The following is a 19,619-nucleotide window of genomic DNA, read 5'->3' on the forward strand; positions in this document are numbered from 1 at the left end:
CAGAAACCAGTACATTTTAAATTTTTAGTCATATGTCTATATGTATTGTTTGTCAATATTTCACCCTTTTTAAATATAGGAGTTCCTAACTCCAATTTTAGTCTATTTTGTAATAAAAGTTAAGTATTACTATAAATTGTTCGATACATTATGGTAAACATTTGAGTATACATACCTGAGTGCCCCAATATAGGAGAGTTTACTGCCATATTTTCTATGGTGTTTTTTTGTATCAGATTCATACTTATGCATATATATATTAGCATGAGCCTGCGCGAGGTTACTACCTCTTGCTGTCCTGGATACCAGTTTATAGAACCTGCCATTATATATAAAATAGTTTTCTTTCAATATCAATTCCATAAGTTCCAGAATAAACTCTATTGTGGGGCTTTTATGCCCAAACAACATGATCAATTCTCTAGTGGCAACAATCCCCGCATCATGTGGTAGGATAGTATACAGTGAATTCCCATCAAAAGTTGGCAATAATAAATTGTCACAGCCAATGGGTACAATCCTAACTATCACCAGGAAATTATTTGTATCACAAATAAAGCTAGGCAATGTCATCACAATAGGATGTAAAAAAAAATCTAGATATTGGGTCAGAGGTTGGAGTATAGAATCCTATGCTGATATTATCGGATGACCAGATGGATCCTGTCGAAGTCAAAAATATTACATAGAGAGAACATACAGACTCCACACATGAGTCGCTATACCTGCAAATACGTGCAGCGAGCACAGCAATCTATGGTAACATACGCATTTACACAGACATGCCACAGAGATAGATTCGACACATATTTCATACAGCACATAATTTGAACATATCAAGCGCCAGACATCATAAAGTTTCAAATTATATAATGGAGTAACATCATGTATGTGTATCATTGGAACGAAGCAAGATGGACATGTCGTGTTTGGTATTAAAGCAACCAGATTAATGTGTATATCAATTTGATGCCTGTAAAGTTGTAGCTTATTGCAACAAGTAGATATGATTAAATGTATGAAAGCTAAAGTCACTCTTTTTAGAACAATGGATTTCCTGAAAGACAGCATGCCTGACCAGTGGCTATCTCCTGTAATTACACCATCAAGGCTGGACCTTGCTTGGATATGAACTGACCAGTGACTCATCATGAATGAGAAAGTTCCCTCCCCTAGACTAGTCTGTGCACTCCCCCAAACTACATAGTATATAGCTGATTGCAGACACAAGAGCTGGTTGTTCTTTTTGTCCCAGATGATGGTGGAGATGTTGACTGTCCAGTGGCTGCATGATTTTACAAAGAGAGAGAGAGTGATATGGAATGGAGACTTTATTTGAGCAAAATATGGTAATTGTATTGCTGGCCATGTATTTATTTGAATTAGTTTGTATTAACTGCTTACTGTGTAAATTGTAACCATGTAACTATATATATATATATATATATATATATATACTGTACATTGTGATATATTGAATACATATCCTTTTAATAACAAATATATACACCAATGTGGTTTGGAACTCAGATAATGTGTGGGTGTATTGTTTTCTCTTATGGGATGCAGTGTTTTGTGATGTATAGTGCACATTCATAGCACATGGTAATAAGATGTGCAGGCGTCCACAGTATATATTATAGCAGGCATTTTAAATATTTGTTAGAAAGCAATTTGACTTTTACAGATGGGGCGCGTCCGCGATATCACGTTCTTAATGATGCATTGTACATTACATACACGATGCTGTGATCGACCAGCTAACGGTGGATGCATTGCGTTGCTTTTGAATCACATCTGTATGTTCTGTTGTGTTGCCAGTAAGCCGCTGATATGAAATTCATGGGACAATGTGTTTCTCACAATATTTAAAATGCTAAAACGTATTTTTATTGTTGCAAAACAAAGTTCAAATAAGTCATATTGTGTTTGATTCAGATTGGATTGTTTATCTGTTAAGTAGATTTAAAGTACATTTAACAGTTGCTACATAGCCATAACATAGCATTGTTAGCATGCTGAGAAAATGTGTATTTTTTTTTAAAACTCAGGCCTAAAGTAACTTTGGTGCCTATATAGAGTGATTTATTTGTGACAAAGGATCCGCATGGTCTGTCCTCCATTTTGGCCTAGCCACATGGCCTGTCCACCATCTTGTGTAAGCCTCATGGATGTGGAAGGGTGAGGAGCAGTGGCCATTTTAGGAAGGTCACTTTCTAAATAGCTGATTTTCAGTCTGCTCAGAACAATCAGTTTCCTTTGTCACAAAGTTTCCACATATCTACAAATCTAGCATCATTTATGAGTTACCAATGAATGTATTTAACCCATGCCATAATCAATTACAAATAGTTTCAATTGGACCTAGTGATAGTAAATGGTGAGATAAGTGAATGTTTTTTTTTCTTTTCTTGTCTGTGCGTAATTACCTTACATCAAGTGGAGGGTTGCACACAGAAAGAAAAAGGAAAGAGAGGTTTTGTTTTTTTTCTCTTTCTTTTCTTCCAAAACTTGTGGAGTCTGTTTACTAGGATAGGCATTGAAATGCAAATTAACTTGTGTAACTACTTTTTTTTAGTAGTGAAAAGCAAATATATTTAATATGCAAATTAGAGGCAGTGAAGAGGTGAGGTGTCTCATAGGAGGGCAGTAAATGGTATGTATATATATATATAATAATATTATAATTATGTGTATATTTATATCAGTGTATGTTCTGCAAGATGGCTATCCAATCTGAATCATATCATTTAAATTATAGATTATTGCAGTCCTTTTAGACCTGTGTGAAATCGGATACATTTGTTTGCTATATAGATACATTTGAAATAAATGTATTAAGGGTGTAATCGTAAAAAACACAAAACGCAGTTCCGATCTGGTCACTTAGGTTTATACGGAAAAATTGTGTGTTTTGTTAAGTGTGCAATAGTAGTTTTATTGCTCACATTTATAGAGATTGTGTGGTTTATTGAGTTGCGAACGCACGTTAGTACACGTACGGACAAAGTACAGGAGCTTGCACGTGGCGCAGGGTCGCACACATGGCATAAAGGAATGCACAGTCGCGTGTTTACGCAAGGTTGCGTAGGATTGCGGGCGCAAAGTACAAATCACATGATAGTTGTTCAATTAAAGGCGGGATAGTATACATTTAATACAATAGTACATAACTATCAGATTTCAAAAGCAGATCAATGTAAGACTTTGTTTAAACGGTACTGCCTTTGGGTTAAAACCATCAAAGGGAGTGGTATTTTCTGTACAGAAAAGAAAAACAAGGTGTATCTGAGTGAGTGAAAGCAGGAGTGAGTGGAGCTGAATCCTGGAAATTCGGGTCCTATGGGAACACTGGGTTAGTAGAGGCTCAGTGGCGTAGGGTTCGCAACCTTACGTGAAAGTGAACTAGGTGATCAAAGTAAACTGTGTGTCCCAAAGTGAACTAGGTGTTCAAAGTGAACTAGGTGTTCCAAGTGAACTCGGTGTTCTAGGTGACAGCGATCGTAGGGCGGATAGATAACAAGTATCTATATGCTGTGCGATTGAACCGCACGTGCATATGTTCCACACAGCACAAAGCGATACTATTGTGTCATAAGCGCTGTGGAAAGCATACGCAGACGTGATTGTGTAATCAGGGGGTTTTTCTCTGATTACGTCAGAAAATCTCCCTGGTGGGCTTTGACTGGAAAGGGTGAGCAATAGTTACTGAAGTTTTCTATTTTTCACCCTACAAAAATTTCAGTGGAAAGATACCGAAAAGGAATTTTTCGCTGCCTCTCTCAGGAAAATATTCCAGCAGAACTTCCACCGAAAGAAATTGCGGTGCTGTAAGATCTGATAGGGGCCCTAAGTTGGGTACATCGCGATCCACTATCGACAGTGTATCGTAGTACTGGCAAGCATGGGCGAGAGCGAGTGAAAGGCGTTCGGAGAGACTTTCACCGTCCGCTTGCATTGTGTATTTTGGTTATGTGAGCCAGTTGCTCAAGTGAGAGACGTTTAGCCAGGGTTCAGGCAGAAGAGGTGTGGCCCAGAGGGTCAGCAAGGTTTAAGTGAACTGTGTGTTCCAAGTGAACTGTGTGTTCCAAGTGAACTGTGTGTTCCAAATAGAAGTATGGTCCACACACAGAGGTTTTGTTTTGCAATTAATGGGTATGTATGACTGCGGAGGATAGGGAATCATTCCCTGGGGTTGGTGAGTTTGATCCTAAGGTATTGCAGGTGGTATGTCTAACCAAAGTCATATAAGACAAGAACAGAAATATAAGAACTGTTTAAACTTGTAGCAACAATAAACAAGTGGGAAGAAAAAGAGAAAGCAAGTAAACCACCATATGTAGATGTGGAAGCAGTTACAGCCAGCATACAAACTATAGAAAATAATAAAAATATGAAAAATATGAACGTAACCTATATATGTACTAATGAATGTTGAAGTTTTATCTAGGAGGAGAAGGCGACCTGACTGGTTTCAGCCATTTCTTATGCACTCAGAGGAGTATCCAACCGGTAAAAGAAGAGCAGTAGCATGCGGGGGAAGTGGCTGGGACCAGTGGAACTTACCAGTTGGTGTCATTCATGTACATATATAGTAAAACTCAAAAATAAAATAAAAAATCAAGAAAGTAACGTCAGAAATGGAGAAAAACCTGTACGCACATTAGTATTATCCAGTAGGAAAGTGCATAGAGACAGGCTAACCCCTGGGTATTTCTTTTAGTTACCATATAACAAGTATTCATTCCTAGTAATGCCCCTAGTCAAGATGAGCTCGGAAATGTTTGTTGGACCATGTACAGACCCTTAATACGGGATGAGAAGGATTGAATGAATACTGCGCATGACCTAGAAGTTTTTTAAATGTTTGTTTTTTTTGTCTTTTGCAGTAATAGAAAATTCTCCATCTGGATAAGATCACTGGTAAACACGAATTCGGCATTGGGAATAACAGGAACGGTGCAACAATACCCTTTGAGTATACCTGCAGAGATTACGATAGGGCCCTTGCAGACAAAACATTCCTTTCTGCTGGCTGCATCGGCTCCGACTAATCTACTTGGCAGAGACCTATTGTGTAAAATGCGGTGTGTCATATATTGTACTCCTGAGGGTGTCTTCTTGGATATACCTGAGAACCATGCTCAAGAAGTGCAGGTAGAGGAAATAATCTCACAAATACCGGGTTCCAAAGATGGACAGGACACTGGATTGATGGTGAATGTAGCCCCAGTAGCAGTACAAGTAAAAGATGGTAGGATAGCTCCAAAAATTCCCCAGTATCCTCTGAAGCCAGAGATAGAATTAGGAGTGTACCCTGTCATAGTCAGGATGTCCAGCACAGCCAATAGTCCCATCTTCCCTGTGAAAAAGAGTGGGGGGGAGGGGTTACAGGCTAGTGCAGGATCTAAGGGGGATAAACAAGATAGTTGAGAGTCAATTCCCCATAGTGCCCAATCCAGTTGTCATTTTAATAAAATCTCCACCTCTACAAACTTATCTGTCACCAACCTCTATTCTGTTTCTCCACAGTTTCCTCTTCATCTGTTGCGTTAACGCAGGGTGGTACAATACATGGACCCGATTACAGGTCAAACACTACATGCCTAATTGGTCCTTCAGAGTTCTGTCCAAACCCAGTATAACTCACCAGCACGATAACACCAGTATTACTGCAGTGTGCCTTGTCATGCACAAAGAGTGGAGGAAGGATGGGAATACTGGTGAAGGGAAATTTTGTATAGACACTGATATGCCCATTGGTGAATGCAGACCTGATATTTTCTCCTTCTTTCTCTCCTCTAGAGATGTTTTTTCTTGTTTCTTTTTTTTTTTTTTTTAATTATGCTCATCGTACTCTACATTGCAAACACACAACAGTTAAATTAAGATACAAATTTGTGTTCCCTACAGGAAAAGGAGGTCTGTAAGGTGAGGGGATATGGTCAGGAGTCCTCAGGACTTTGGACAGATGAACACAGTAAGCCAGTGGCCCCCAGAGCATATCTCCCAAGCCTAGCTGAGGCGGCACACGGTCTGACTCATCTAGGTAAAGAAGGTATGTGCAAGCTGGTAAGAGCCTACTGGAGTGCACCAGGGTTCTCTTCTCATGCAGGTAAGAAAGCAATGACATGTCTTACTTGATTGAGGAAGAATATTGGTAAGGCAATACCAACAGAGCCATCCCATATCCCTCCTGCAGACGGACCTTTTCAGGTAATACAAATTGACTTCGTACAGTTAACACCCGTTAGGAATTATTGTTATGTATTGGTGTGCACTGATGTTTTCTCAAACTGGGTAGAGGCACTTCCTGTCGCCACGGATGCTGCTGTGTTTACCGCAAAGAAAATTGAGCAGAAATTTGTGTGTAGATAATGGTAAACCTAGGACTAGGAGCAAAGCTTGAAATTGTACTATTGTGATCATAGATACTGCCACTAGTATTATGTAGCATCGGAACCACTCCCAGACCTTCACTTAACGAATCACCCTCTTCGAAATTTTTGTTATTGTTTTGTTTTTGTTTTTTGGGTTTTGGAAGACAACCTCATGTCATGATTGATCCACACAATGATCAGAAATACACCAATGAGGTGACAGTACAGTACATTATCGACATGAGCCAGCATTTGAGAACTTGACAAAAGAACTTGAAACTGTTGATTCCTGGTATGCCAAATACTAACTGTCTTGATTGTGAACCAAGAGACTGTGTGATTGTTCTTACGCTCAGGTTGCCTAATAGACAGGTGGGAAGGACTGTACCAAGTTTTGTTGACAGCACTATCCCAGTGAAAGTAGCCGAGAGAGAGACTTGGGTCCACGATTCCCATTGCAGGAAAGTCGGTAGTCTGGAAGGAACTCGTAAATGGATTGATATCGCAAAAGTATCACCAGAGAGTCTGTTCCATGAAGACTGAGAGGCAGCACTGTTGAACACTACCTGAGCATGCTAAAGGATCACAGAAAGACCAGTCACTGTAATTGATTTGCTATGAACAAGAGTTGTTTTGTTCTTTTTCTCTTTTCTCTCTTTCCCGCTGACAAACATATTTTTTTTCAGGACATTCTATTTTTGTGAGGTTTTTCATGAGGAGTCAAGTGTGGGACTGGAACTGGTTCTGGAGGAAGGAGTGATTTCCTTATAGCATCCCAGGATTAGCCTATCAGTTTGTTAATGCCAGAGAAAATCAAAGGTCTAGTAGTTACGGCGTTCGGAGGTAACGTGATAGGCTATTGTCTGAGGGATACTGTATTTTGTAGCTATTGTGACACCATATTTGAAGATAAGAGCATCCAGAAATGTCATTCTAGCAATAAGGTGACAGACATCCCTTGAGTGATTACCACTCACTAGTGGGTAAGGTCTTAAACCAAATGGAATGTTGGATTTGCTCACAGGTATCTCTAAGATGAAAAGATGCAGGATTAGTGCCATATTTTTTTTAGAGTTAGCTGAGGTACTTGAATTACACGGAAGGGGGAGGGGACTGGTGGACAAAGAGTATAATATAACTAGACCCCTAGTCTTAAGATCCACCAGTACCACAGATAAATCCTTGGTATGTTTAAATCTCACCAATTTCAGGAAATTGGGAGGAAATCAGGAACAATCAGACAATGGCTATTCACACATAGCAGATAAAGAGCTCATTAATATGTGTGGAAGAAAGGTTTATGAGTGGCTCTCCCCGAACTCCAAAGGTTTAAGTTATTTAGGAAGGACACTACATATAAACCTTGTTCAATGATGAAACAGACCTAGCATACGTTCCAGAAATGGAAACAATGTTCAGAAAATGATAGGAATATGTGAATCATGAAAATTTTATATGTCACTTTCACGATTTGTTTGTGTCTTCTCCCTCTACCCAGCAGAACCTCAATCGAATCTAAACATCAGTGTACAAAGACGTAGGTACATGTATATGTGAAATGTTCATTCAAATCAGACATTATAGGCCAAAGCACTGTCCCAGCATACTCTATAGGTTGAATGTTGTCCCACACCCAACCAGTGGTCCCGTGACTGCCAAGTGCATGTAGAAGATGTCTCGTCCTCCTCCCTGTCTTCCCCAAATATAGTCAAATGTCTGATTTGCGAAATGAATACATACGTGTGTCTAGGTCACCGATTATTGTCTGAAATATTTTTTCTTATGTTAATAATTTATGGCAGTTATTGTTTACTGCCAAAGGGTGGACTGTCAAAGTCAAAACTATTACATAGAGAGAACATACAGACTCCACTCATTAAGAATCGCTATACTTGCAAATACACGCAGCGAGCACAGCAATATATGGTAACATACGCATTTACACAGACATGCCACAGAGATAGATTCGACACATATTTCATACAGCACATAATTTGAACATATCAAGCGCCAGACATCATAAAGTTTCAAATTATATAATGGAGTAACATCATGTATGTGTATCATTGGAACGAAGCAAGATGGACATGTCGTGTTTGTTATTAAAGCAACCAGATTAATGTGTATATCAATTTGATGCCTGTTATGAAGTTGTAGCTCATTGCAACAAGTAGATATGATTAAATGTATGAAAGCTAAAGTCACCCTTATTAGAGCAATGGCTTTCCTGAAAGACAGCATGCCTGACCAGTGGCTATCCACTGTAATTACACCATCAAGGCTGGACCTTGCTTGCATATGAACTGACCAGTGACTCATCATGAATGAGAAAGTTCCCTCCCCTAGACTAGTCTGTGCACTCCCCCAAACTACATAGTATATAGCTGATTGCAGACACAAGAGCTGGTTGTTCTTTTTGTCCCAGATGATGGTGGAGATGTTGACTGTCCAGTGGCTGCATGATTTTACAGAGAGAGAGAGAGAGTGATATGAAATGGAGACTTTATTTGAGCAAAATATGGTAATTGTATCGCTGGCCATGTATGTATTTGAATTAGTTTTTATTAACTGCTTAGTGTGTAAATTGTAACCATGTAAATATATATATATATATATATATATATACTGTACATTGTGATATATTGAATACATATCCTTTTAATAACAAACATATACATCAATGAGCGTTGGGACTCAGATAATGTGTGGTGTATTGTTTTCTCTTATGGGGTGCAGTGTTTTGTGATGTATAGTGCACATTCGTAGCACATGGTAATAAGATGTGCAGGCGTCCACAGTATATATTAGAGCGGGCATTTTAAATATTTGTTAGAAAGCAATTTGACTTTTACAATCTGTAAGAGTCTTGTGGACCTTATGTAACATATATAGTTAGGGACATTTTGGATGTTAAACCAATAGAAATGCTGCCACATTCTGGTCCAACCAACCAATCAACCAACCTACCAACCAACCAACCAACCACTGGCAACCACTCTTAATATGCTCAAATCTACCTTTTTTATTAGTTAGTATAGGGTTTGATGTACATCTTTCATATGTATTAGTATCAGCAAGCGGTCGTCTAATTTTTCTATCATAATCATCCAAATCTTATAGTACTATCACCCCTCCCCCCTTCCCTTTGTCGGCAGGGTGTACTACAAGATTGGGATCAGCTTTTAAGAAACATAGTGCTGCATGTTGATCTCTGCTCAAATTATCCAAGTGCTCATGGTACCCGCTACTGCTTACTACTGTACATCATGATCTACCATTCTAATAAATGTCCTGATACTTGAGTTATGTGATTGTGTGTCAAATGTACTGGGTTTTTTAAGTCCCTTAGTACTTACAATATCACAGTGGGTCTTATCATTAAAATATTCCTTCAAGCTTATGTCCAAATTTAAATTGATCAACCTTAAATTTGAACTGACCATGTATACAACTCAGGACAAAGCTCAAACCAAGCAAAAGGAGTGATGTTTCAGCAGGTGAGAATATATGGCTAGACATGTTAAATATTACGTTTGAGTCCGGCACTGCAGCCTCGTCTCCTTGTTACAAGGATGAGATATACAATATCACAAGGGAGCGCTAAATATGGTTTGATTATTCAAAACAATTTATTATATAAAATTATGTGATATTAAAAATATCTAAAATCAATAAATATAAAAAGTGGATAATACACCAATATTCATCACTTGCACAGATATGAGTTCATAATACCACCAAATATAGATATAAAAAGTCCACAGACGATAAGTGAAGAGGAGCTCCAATATAGGATATTTAAGCACACTGATAGTGCTATTTGTAACTCCAAGCAGGAACTGTAGCTGAATTAGAGATGAGCCTCGTATTATATTTGGTATAGCAACCAGAGTTATATGGATGCGGCTCCTGCAATGCTTTAAAAGCCACAGAGACAGCGCTCTAATGTGCCCTCTCCACCGCTGAAATAGATATCACCACTGCCGTATAGAGAACTCAGCACTGTCGGCTATGGGGGTCATTCCGAGTTTATCGCTAGCAAATTTCGGTCAGGCAAAAAATCGGCACTTCTGCGTATGTGGCGCAATGCACACGCGCGTCATACTATTACAATGAACGATGTAGTTTCACACAAGGTCTAGCGAAGCTTTTCAGTCGCACTGCTGGCTGCAGAGTGATTGACAGGAAGTGGGCGTTACTGGGTGTCAACTGACCGTTTTCAGGGAGTCGTGCCAGGAAAAATGCAGGCGTGCCAGGAAAAATGCAGGCGTGGCTCGGTGAACGCAGGGCGTGTTCGTGACATCAAAACCGGAACTGAACAGTCTAAAGTGATCGCAAGCACTGAGTAGGTCTGAAGCTACTCTGAAACTGCACAAAATTATTTTGTAGCCGCTCTGCCATCCTTTCGTTCGCACTTCTGCTAAGCTAAAATACACTCCCAGTGGGAGGCGGCATAGCGTTTGCGTGGCTGCTAAAAACTGCTAGCGAGCGAACAACTTGGAATGACCCCCAATGTGCAGTGATCCGATCGTGCGGGATGACTGCACCATCGGATCACTCTGTTGCATCGATCGTGCATATTTGCAACTTTTTGAATCTGTATTTTGTAATTTACTAAACTTTTGAATTTGTCATATTCATATTTTCCAATGTCGATGTCATTCGTGTTTTTGGGGTGCTTTTTTAGTCTGAATGTGTTTGTGTTCGGCCGAAGAAGAATATTGTGACGCATGATTCGTATATTTCTAGAGCGGCAGTGTTTTGTGGACATTGCGGCCGCATTTTCATATTAACTTTCGTTTTTGAAGGTGAAGCGTGACTGGTTGTGTGGAATATGTTGAAGTGTCAAAGTGCAGCCAGATAAATACGCCCAAACTGACCGAACCTCGTGGGTTTAGTTAGTGGAGAGGAGAGAGATAGTGCTGTGAGGAGTTGGTGAGTGTAGTGGTTATTAGCTTTGCAATTTCTGAGTGCAGTATTGTTGTTGAAAGTTGTCTTGTCATTAGTATTGTGTTACTTATTAGTGTGTCATATTTTCTGTCAGTGTATTTTTGGTTTAATCTCTTGTCATTGTTTCTGTGTGTGTGAGTGTGTGTGTGTGTGATGTGTAGAGGAGGAGTGTGTTTTGTTTGTGTTTATTTTTTACTGTTCAGTGTTGTTTGTCCTAAGCGTGTTAGATTCAGAATTTAGTGAGTTTGGTGAGGTGGAGGAGGTTAGTGAGGTGGAGGAGGGTAGTGAGGGGTGTGAGGAGAAGTTTGCAGAGGAAGCGCCTGATTCCTCTAGTGATAGTGATGTGGCTTCACACCCACAAACCAGGACCAAGTCAGGCCGCAATGTGAAGTTCGTATTTACAGAGAATGTTGCCCTGGTGAGGATGATAATGAAATTTCATCGGCAGCTTTTTGGTCAAGATGCAGCTAAGGTGGCATCTCGGAAAAAAATCACTAACGTGGATGTAGGTGGTTGATGCTGTGAATAGTGAGGGCATGGTGAGGCGAACAGGGGAGACCTGCAGAAAGCGGTTTTACGACATAAAGCGTTGTGTGAAGGCCAAAATGTCAAAGGACGCGAAGTCGACAAACTGGAGGTGGCCGTCCATTTATTGCACCTTATTTGGAGTTTGAGGAGCCCCTGAGGAATCTGATTTCTCTGGAGGTAGTGAGGGGTACTTATGTACGGGACTCCGATCAGTCAAAGGAGGCTGGTAAGTTATGTTTTTAAATATATTAATGTTGAAGTTTATTTTTTATTTTATTTTTTTGGAAGTGAGCAGTATGTAACTGGTTTATCCAGCAATAATGTTGTCTTATTTATTGTTCTCATTTACCATTGGGTATGATGTCAGCACAAAAATGTATGCTGTGTTGTTGTTTCTAAACACATAATATTTTTTAAATATTTTGGTGTTGTGTTTTGTAAAATTCATTAGCATGGCTTTATTATTTGTTTTATGCACACTAGAGATGAGCGCCTGAAATTTTTCGGGTTTTGTGTTTTGGTTTTGGGTTCGGTTCCGCGGCCGTGTTTTGGGTTCGAACGCGTTTTGGCAAAACCTCACCGAATTATTTTTGTCGGATTCGGGTGTGTTTTGGATTCGGGTGTTTTTTTCCAAAAACACTAAAAAACAGCTTAAATCATAGAATTTGGGGGTCATTTTGATCCCAAAGTATTATTAACCTCAAAAACCATAATTTACACTCATTTTCAGTCTATTCTGAATACCTCACACCTCACAATATTATTTTTAGTCCTAAAATTTGCACCGAGGTCGCTGTGTGAGTAAGATAAGCGACCCTAGTGGCCGACACAAACACCGGGCCCATCTAGGAGTGGCACTGCAGTGTCACGCAGGATGTCCCTTCCAAAAAACCCTCCCCAAACAGCACATGACGCAAAGAAAAAAAGAGGCGCAATGAGGTAGCTGTGTGAGTAAGATTAGCGACCCTAGTGGCCGACACAAACACCGGGCCCATCTAGGAGTGGCACTGCAGTGTCACGCAGGATGGCCCTTCCAAAAAACCCTCCCCAAACAGCACATGACGCAAAGAAAAAAAGAGGCGCAATGAGGTAGCTGACTGTGTGAGTAAGATTAGCGACCCTAGTGGCCGACACAAACACCGGGCACATCTAGGAGTGGCACTGCAGTGTCACGCAGGATGTCCCTTCCAAAAAACCCTCCCCAAACAGCACATGACGCAAAGAAAAAAAGAGGCGCAATGAGGTAGCTGTGTGAGTAAGATTAGCGACCCTAGTGGCCGACACAAACACCGGGCCCATCTAGGAGTGGCACTGCAGTGTCACGCAGGATGTCCCTTCCAAAAAACCCTCCCCAATCAGCACATGATGCAAAGAAAAAGAAAAGAAAAAAGAGGTGCAAGATGGAATTATCCTTGGGCCCTCCCACCCACCCTTATGTTGTATAAACAAAACAGGACATGCACACTTTAACCAACCCATCATTTCAGTGACAGGGTCTGCCACACGACTGTGACTGATATGACGGGTTGGTTTGGACCCCCCCCAAAAAAGAAGCAATTAATCTCTCCTTGCACAAACTGGCTCTACAGAGGCAAGATGTCCACCTCATCTTCACCCTCCGATATATCACCGTGTACATCCCCCTCCTCACAGATTATCAATTCGTCCCCACTGGAATCCACCATCTCAGCTCCCTGTGTACTTTGTGGAGGCAATTGCTGCTGGTCAATGTCTCCGCGGAGGAATTGATTATAATTCATTTTAATGAACATCATCTTCTCCACATTTTCTGGATGTAACCTCGTACGCCGATTGCTGACAAGGTGAGCGGCGGCACTAAACACTCTTTCGGAGTACACACTTGTGGGAGGGCAACTTAGGTAGAATAAAGCCAGTTTGTGCAAGGGCCTCCAAATTGCCTCTTTTTCCTGCCAGTATAAGTACGGACTGTGTGACGTGCCTACTTGGATGCGGTCACTCATATAATCCTCCACCATTCTATCAATGTTGAGAGAATCATATGCAGTGACAGTAGACGACATGTCCGTAATCGATGTCAGGTCCTTCAGTCCGGACCAGATGTCAGCATCAGCAGTCGCTCCAGACTGCCCTGCATCACCGCCAGCGGGTGGGCTCGGAATTCTGAGCCTTTTCCTCGCACCCCCAGTTGCGGGAGAATGTGAAGGAGGAGATGTTGACAGGTCGCGTTCCGCTTGACTTGACAATTTTGTCACCAGCAGGTCTTTCAACCCCAGCAGACCTGTGTCTGCCGGAAAGAGAGATCCAAGGTAGGCTTTAAATCTAGGATCGAGCACGGTGGCCAAAATGTAGTGCTCTGATTTCAACAGATTGACCACCCGTGAATCCTTGTTAAGCGAATTAAGGGCTGCATCCACAAGTCCCACATGCCTAGCGGAATCGCTCCGTGTTAGCTCCTTCTTCAATGCCTCCAGCTTCTTCTGCAAAAGCCTGATGAGGGGAATGACCTGACTCAGGCTGGCAGTGTCTGAACTGACTTCACGTGTGGCAAGTTCAAAGGGCATCAGAACCTTGCACAACGTTGAAATCATTCTCCACTGCACTTGAGACAGGTGCATTCCATCTCCTATATCGTGCTCAATTGTATAGGCTTGAATGGCCTTTTGCTGCTCCTCCAACCTCTGAAGCATATAGAGGGTTGAATTCCACCTCGTTACCACTTCTTGCTTCAGATGATGGCAGGGCAGGTTCAGTAGTTTTTGGTGGTGCTCCAGTCTTCTGTACGTGGTGCCTGTACGCCGAAAGTGTCCCGCAATTCTTCTGGCCACCGACAGCATCTCTTGCACACCCCTGTCGTTTTTTAAAAAATTCTGCACCACCAAATTCAAGGTATGTGCAAAACATGGGACGTGCTGGAATTTGCCCATATTTAATGCACACACAATATTGCTGGCGTTGTCCGATGCCACAAATCCACAGGAGAGTCCAATTGGGGTAAGCCATTCCGCGATGATCTTCCTCAGTTGCCGTAAGAGGTTTTCAGCTGTGTGCGTATTCTGGAAAGCGGTGATACAAAGCGTAGCCTGCCTAGGAAAGAGTTGGCGTTTGCGAGATGCTGCTACTGGTGCCGCCGCTGCTGTTCTTGCGGCGGGAGTCCATACATCTACCCAGTGGGCTGTCACAGTCATATAGTCCTGACCCTGCCCTGCTCCACTTGTCCACATGTCCGTGGTTAAGTGGACATTGGGTACAACTGCATTTTTTAGGACACTGGTGAGTCTTTTTCTGACGTCCGTGTACATTCTCGGTATCGCCTGCCTAGAGAAGTGGAACCTAGATGGTATTTGGTAACGGGGGCACACTGCCTCAATAAATTGTCTAGTTCCCTGTGAACTAACGGCGGATACCGGACGCACGTCTAACACCAACATAGTTGTCAAGGACTCAGTTATCCGCTTTGCAGTAGGATGACTGCTGTGATATTTCATCTTCCTCGCAAAGGACTGTTGAACAGTCAATTGCTTACTGGAAGTAGTACAAGTGGGCTTACGACTTCCCCTCTGGGATGACCATCGACTCCCAGCGGCAACAACAGCAGCGTTAGCAGCAGTAGGCGTTACACGCAAGGATGCATCGGAGGAATCCCAGGCAGGAGAGGACTCGTCAGACTTGCCAGTGACATGGCCTGCAGGACTATTGGCATTCCTGGGGAAGGAGGAAATTGACACTGAGGGAGTTGGTGGGGTGGTTTGCGTGAGCTTGGTTACAAGAGGAAGGGATTTACTGGTCAGTGGACTGCTTCCGCTGTCACCCAAAGTTTTTGAACTTGTCACTGACTTATTATGAATGCGCTGCAGGTGACGTATAAGGGAGGATGTTCCGAGGTGGTTAACGTCCTTACCCCTACTTATTACAGCTTGACAAAGTGAACACACGGCTTGACACCTGTTGTCCGCATTTCTGGTGAAATACCTCCACACCGAAGAGCTGATTTTTTTGGTATTTTCACCTGGCATGTCAACGGCCATATTCCTCCCACGGACAACAGGTGTCTCCCCGGGTGCCTGACTTAAACAAACCACCTCACCATCAGAATCCTTCTGGTCAATTTCCTCCCCAGCGCCAGCAACACCCATATCCTCCTCATCCTGGTGTACTTCAACACTGACATCTTCAATCTGACTATCAGGAACTGGACTGCGGGTGCTCCTTCCAGCACTTGCAGGGGGCATGCAAATAGTGGAAGGCGCATGCTCTTCACGTCCAGTGTTGGGAAGGTCAGGCATCGCAAACGACACAATTGGACTCTCCTTGTGGATTTGGGATTTCAAAGAACGCACAGTTCTTTGCGGTGCTTTTGCCAGCTTGAGTCTTTTCATTTTTCTAGCGAGAGGCTGAGTGCTTCCATCCTCATGTGAAGCTGAACCACTAGCCATGAACATAGGCCAGGGCCTCAGCCGTTCCTTGCCACTCCGTGTGGTAAATGGCATATTGGCAAGTTTACGCTTCTCCTCCGACAATTTTATTTTAGGTTTTGGAGTCCTTTTTTTTCTGATATTTGGTGTTTTGGATTTGACATGCTCTGTACTATGACATTGGGCATCGGCCTTGGCAGACGACGTTGCTGGCATTTCATCGTCTCGGCCATGACTAGTGGCAGCAGCTTCAGCACGAGGTGGAAGTGGATCTTGATCTTTCCCTAATTTTGGAACCTCAACTTTTTTGTTCTCCATATTTTATAGGCAGAACTAAAAGGCACCTCAGGTAAACAATGGAGATGAATGGATTGGATACTAGTATACAATTATGGACGGACTGCCACGGTTAGGTGGTATAAAAAAACCACGGTTAGGTGGTATATATTGTAATACAATTATGGATGGACGGACTGCCTGCCGAGTGCCGACACAGAGGTAGCCACAGCCGTGAACTACCGCACTGTACACTGGTTGATAAAGAGATAGTAGTATACTCGTAACAACTAGTATGACACTATGACGGTATAAAGAATGAAAAAAAAACCACGGTTAGGTGGTATATATTATAATAATACAATTATGGATGGACGGACTGCCTGCCGAGTTCCGACACAGAGGTAGCCACAGCCGTGAACTACCGCACTGTACACTGGTTGATAAAGAGATAGTAGTATACTCGTAACAACTAGTATGACTGACTATGACGGTATAAAGAATGAAAAAAAAAACACGGTTAGGTGGTATATATTGTAATACAATTATGGATGGACGGACTGCCTGCCGAGTTCCGACACAGAGGTAGCCACAGCCGTGAACTACCGCACTGTACACTGGTTGATAAAGAGATAGTAGTATACTCGTAACAACTAGTATGACTGACTATGACGGTATAAAGAATGAAAAAAAAACCACGGTTAGGTGGTATATATTGTAATACAATTATGGATGGACGGACTGCCTGCCGAGTTCCGACACAGAGGTAGCCACAGCCGTGAACTACCGCACTGTACACTGGTTGATAAAGAGATAGTAGTATACTCGTAACAACTAGTATGACTGACTATGACGGTATAAAGAATGAAAAAAAAACCACGGTTAGGTGGTATATATTATAATACAATTATGGATGGATGGACTGCCTGCCGACTGCCGACACAGAGGTAGCCACAGCCGTGAACTACCGCACTGTACACTGGTTGATAAAGAGATAGTAGTATACTCGTAACAACTAGTATGACACTATGACGGTATAAAGAATGAAAAAAAAACCACGGTTAGGTGGTATATATTATAATACAATTATGGATGGACGGACTGCCTGCCGACTGCCGACACAGAGGTAGCCACAGCCGTGAACTACCGCACTGTACACTGGTTGATAAAGAGATAGTAGTATACTCGTAACAACTAGTATGACACTATGACGGTATAAAGAATGAAAAAAAAAACCACGGTTAGGTGGTATATATTATAATACAATTATGGATGGACGGACTGCCTGCCGAGTGCCGACACAGAGGTAGCCACAGCCGTGAACTACCGCACTGTACACTGGTTGATAAAGAGATAGTAGTATACTCGTAACAACTAGTATGACTGACTATGACGGTATAAAGAATGAAAAAAAAACCACGGTTAGGTGGTATATATTATAATACAATTATGGATGGACGGACTGCCTGCCGACTGCCGACACAGAGGTAGCCACAGCCGTGAACTACCGCACTGTACACTGGTTGATAAAGAGATAGTAGTATACTCGTAACAACTAGTATGACACTATGACGGTATAAAGAATGAAAAAAAAACCACGGTTAGGTGGTATATATTATAATACAATTATGGATGGACGGACTGCCTGCCGACTGCCGACACAGAGGTAGCCACAGCCGTGAACTACCGCACTGTACACTGGTTGATAAAGAGATAGTAGTATACTCGTAACAACTAGTATGACACTATGACGGTATAAAGAATGAAAAAAAAACCACGGTTAGGTGGTATATATTATAATAATACAATTATGGATGGACGGACTGCCTGCCGACTGCCGACACAGAGGTAGCCACAGCCGTGAACTACCGCACTGTACACTGGTTGATAAAGAGATAGTAGTATACTCGTAACAACTAGTATGACTATGACGACGGTATAAAGAAAGAAAAAAAAATACCACGGTTAGGTGGTATATAATTATACAATTATGGATGGACGGACTGCCTGCCGAGTGCCGACTGCCGACACAGAGGTAGCCACAGCCGTGAACTACCGCACTGTACTGTGTCTGCTGCTAATATAGACTGGTTGATAAAGAGATAGTATACAACAATATACTACTATACTGGTGGTCAGGCACTGGTCACCACTAGTCACACTGGCAGTGGCACTCCTGCAGCAAAAGTGTGCACTGTTTAATTTTAAATTAATATAATATTATGTACTCCTGGCTCCTGCTATAACAACCTGCAGTGCTCCCCAGTCTCCCCCACAATTATTATAAGCTTTTATACATTGATGTGCAGCACACTGGGCTGAGCTGAGTGCACACAGACTGAGTCACACTGTGTGACTGCTGTGTATCGTTTTTTTCAGGCAGAGAACGGATATAGCAGAGAACGGATATATTAAATAAAAGTTAACTTAACAACAACTGCACTGGTCACTGTGGTAAACTCTGTCTGCACAATCTCTCTCTCTCTCTCTCTCTTCTAATCTATTCTAATGGAGAGGACGCCAGCCACGTCCTCTCCCTATCAATCTCAATGCACGTGTGAAAATGGCGGCGACGCGCGGCTCCTTATATAGAATCCGAGTCTCGCGAGAATCCGACAGCGTCATGATGACGTTCGGGCGCGCTCGGGTTAACCGAGCAAGGCGGGAAGATCCGAGTCGCTCGGACCCGTGAAAAAAAAAGTGAAGTTCGTGCGGGTTCGGATTCAAAGAAACCGAACCCGCTCATCTCTAATGCACACTAATCTTTATTATGATATGTGGCTATTGTACAAAAATAGTTTACAGGCCATACTGTGTTTAAAAAAAATACATTTATTTTTACATAGTTAAAATATGTGGTGATGTGTGTACTACATAGGTATGTTTTTGTGTTATTTTTATATTTTGACCACATTTATATTGCGCCACATGTGTTTGTTTATGCAAAAAAACATATTTGAAAAATATGTTAAACATGAAGCCAGTGTCTTACAGTTCAATATAATATCGATAAAGTACAGGGTATTGAAGCATAGTTGCGTCTGTAAACAGCACATTAAAAAGTATCAGGGTGGCTGAGAACCTAAGGATT

This window comes from Pseudophryne corroboree, chromosome 3, assembly GCF_028390025.1.
Source record: "Pseudophryne corroboree isolate aPseCor3 chromosome 3, aPseCor3.hap2, whole genome shotgun sequence".
Classification (NCBI taxonomy): domain Eukaryota; kingdom Metazoa; phylum Chordata; class Amphibia; order Anura; family Myobatrachidae; genus Pseudophryne; species Pseudophryne corroboree.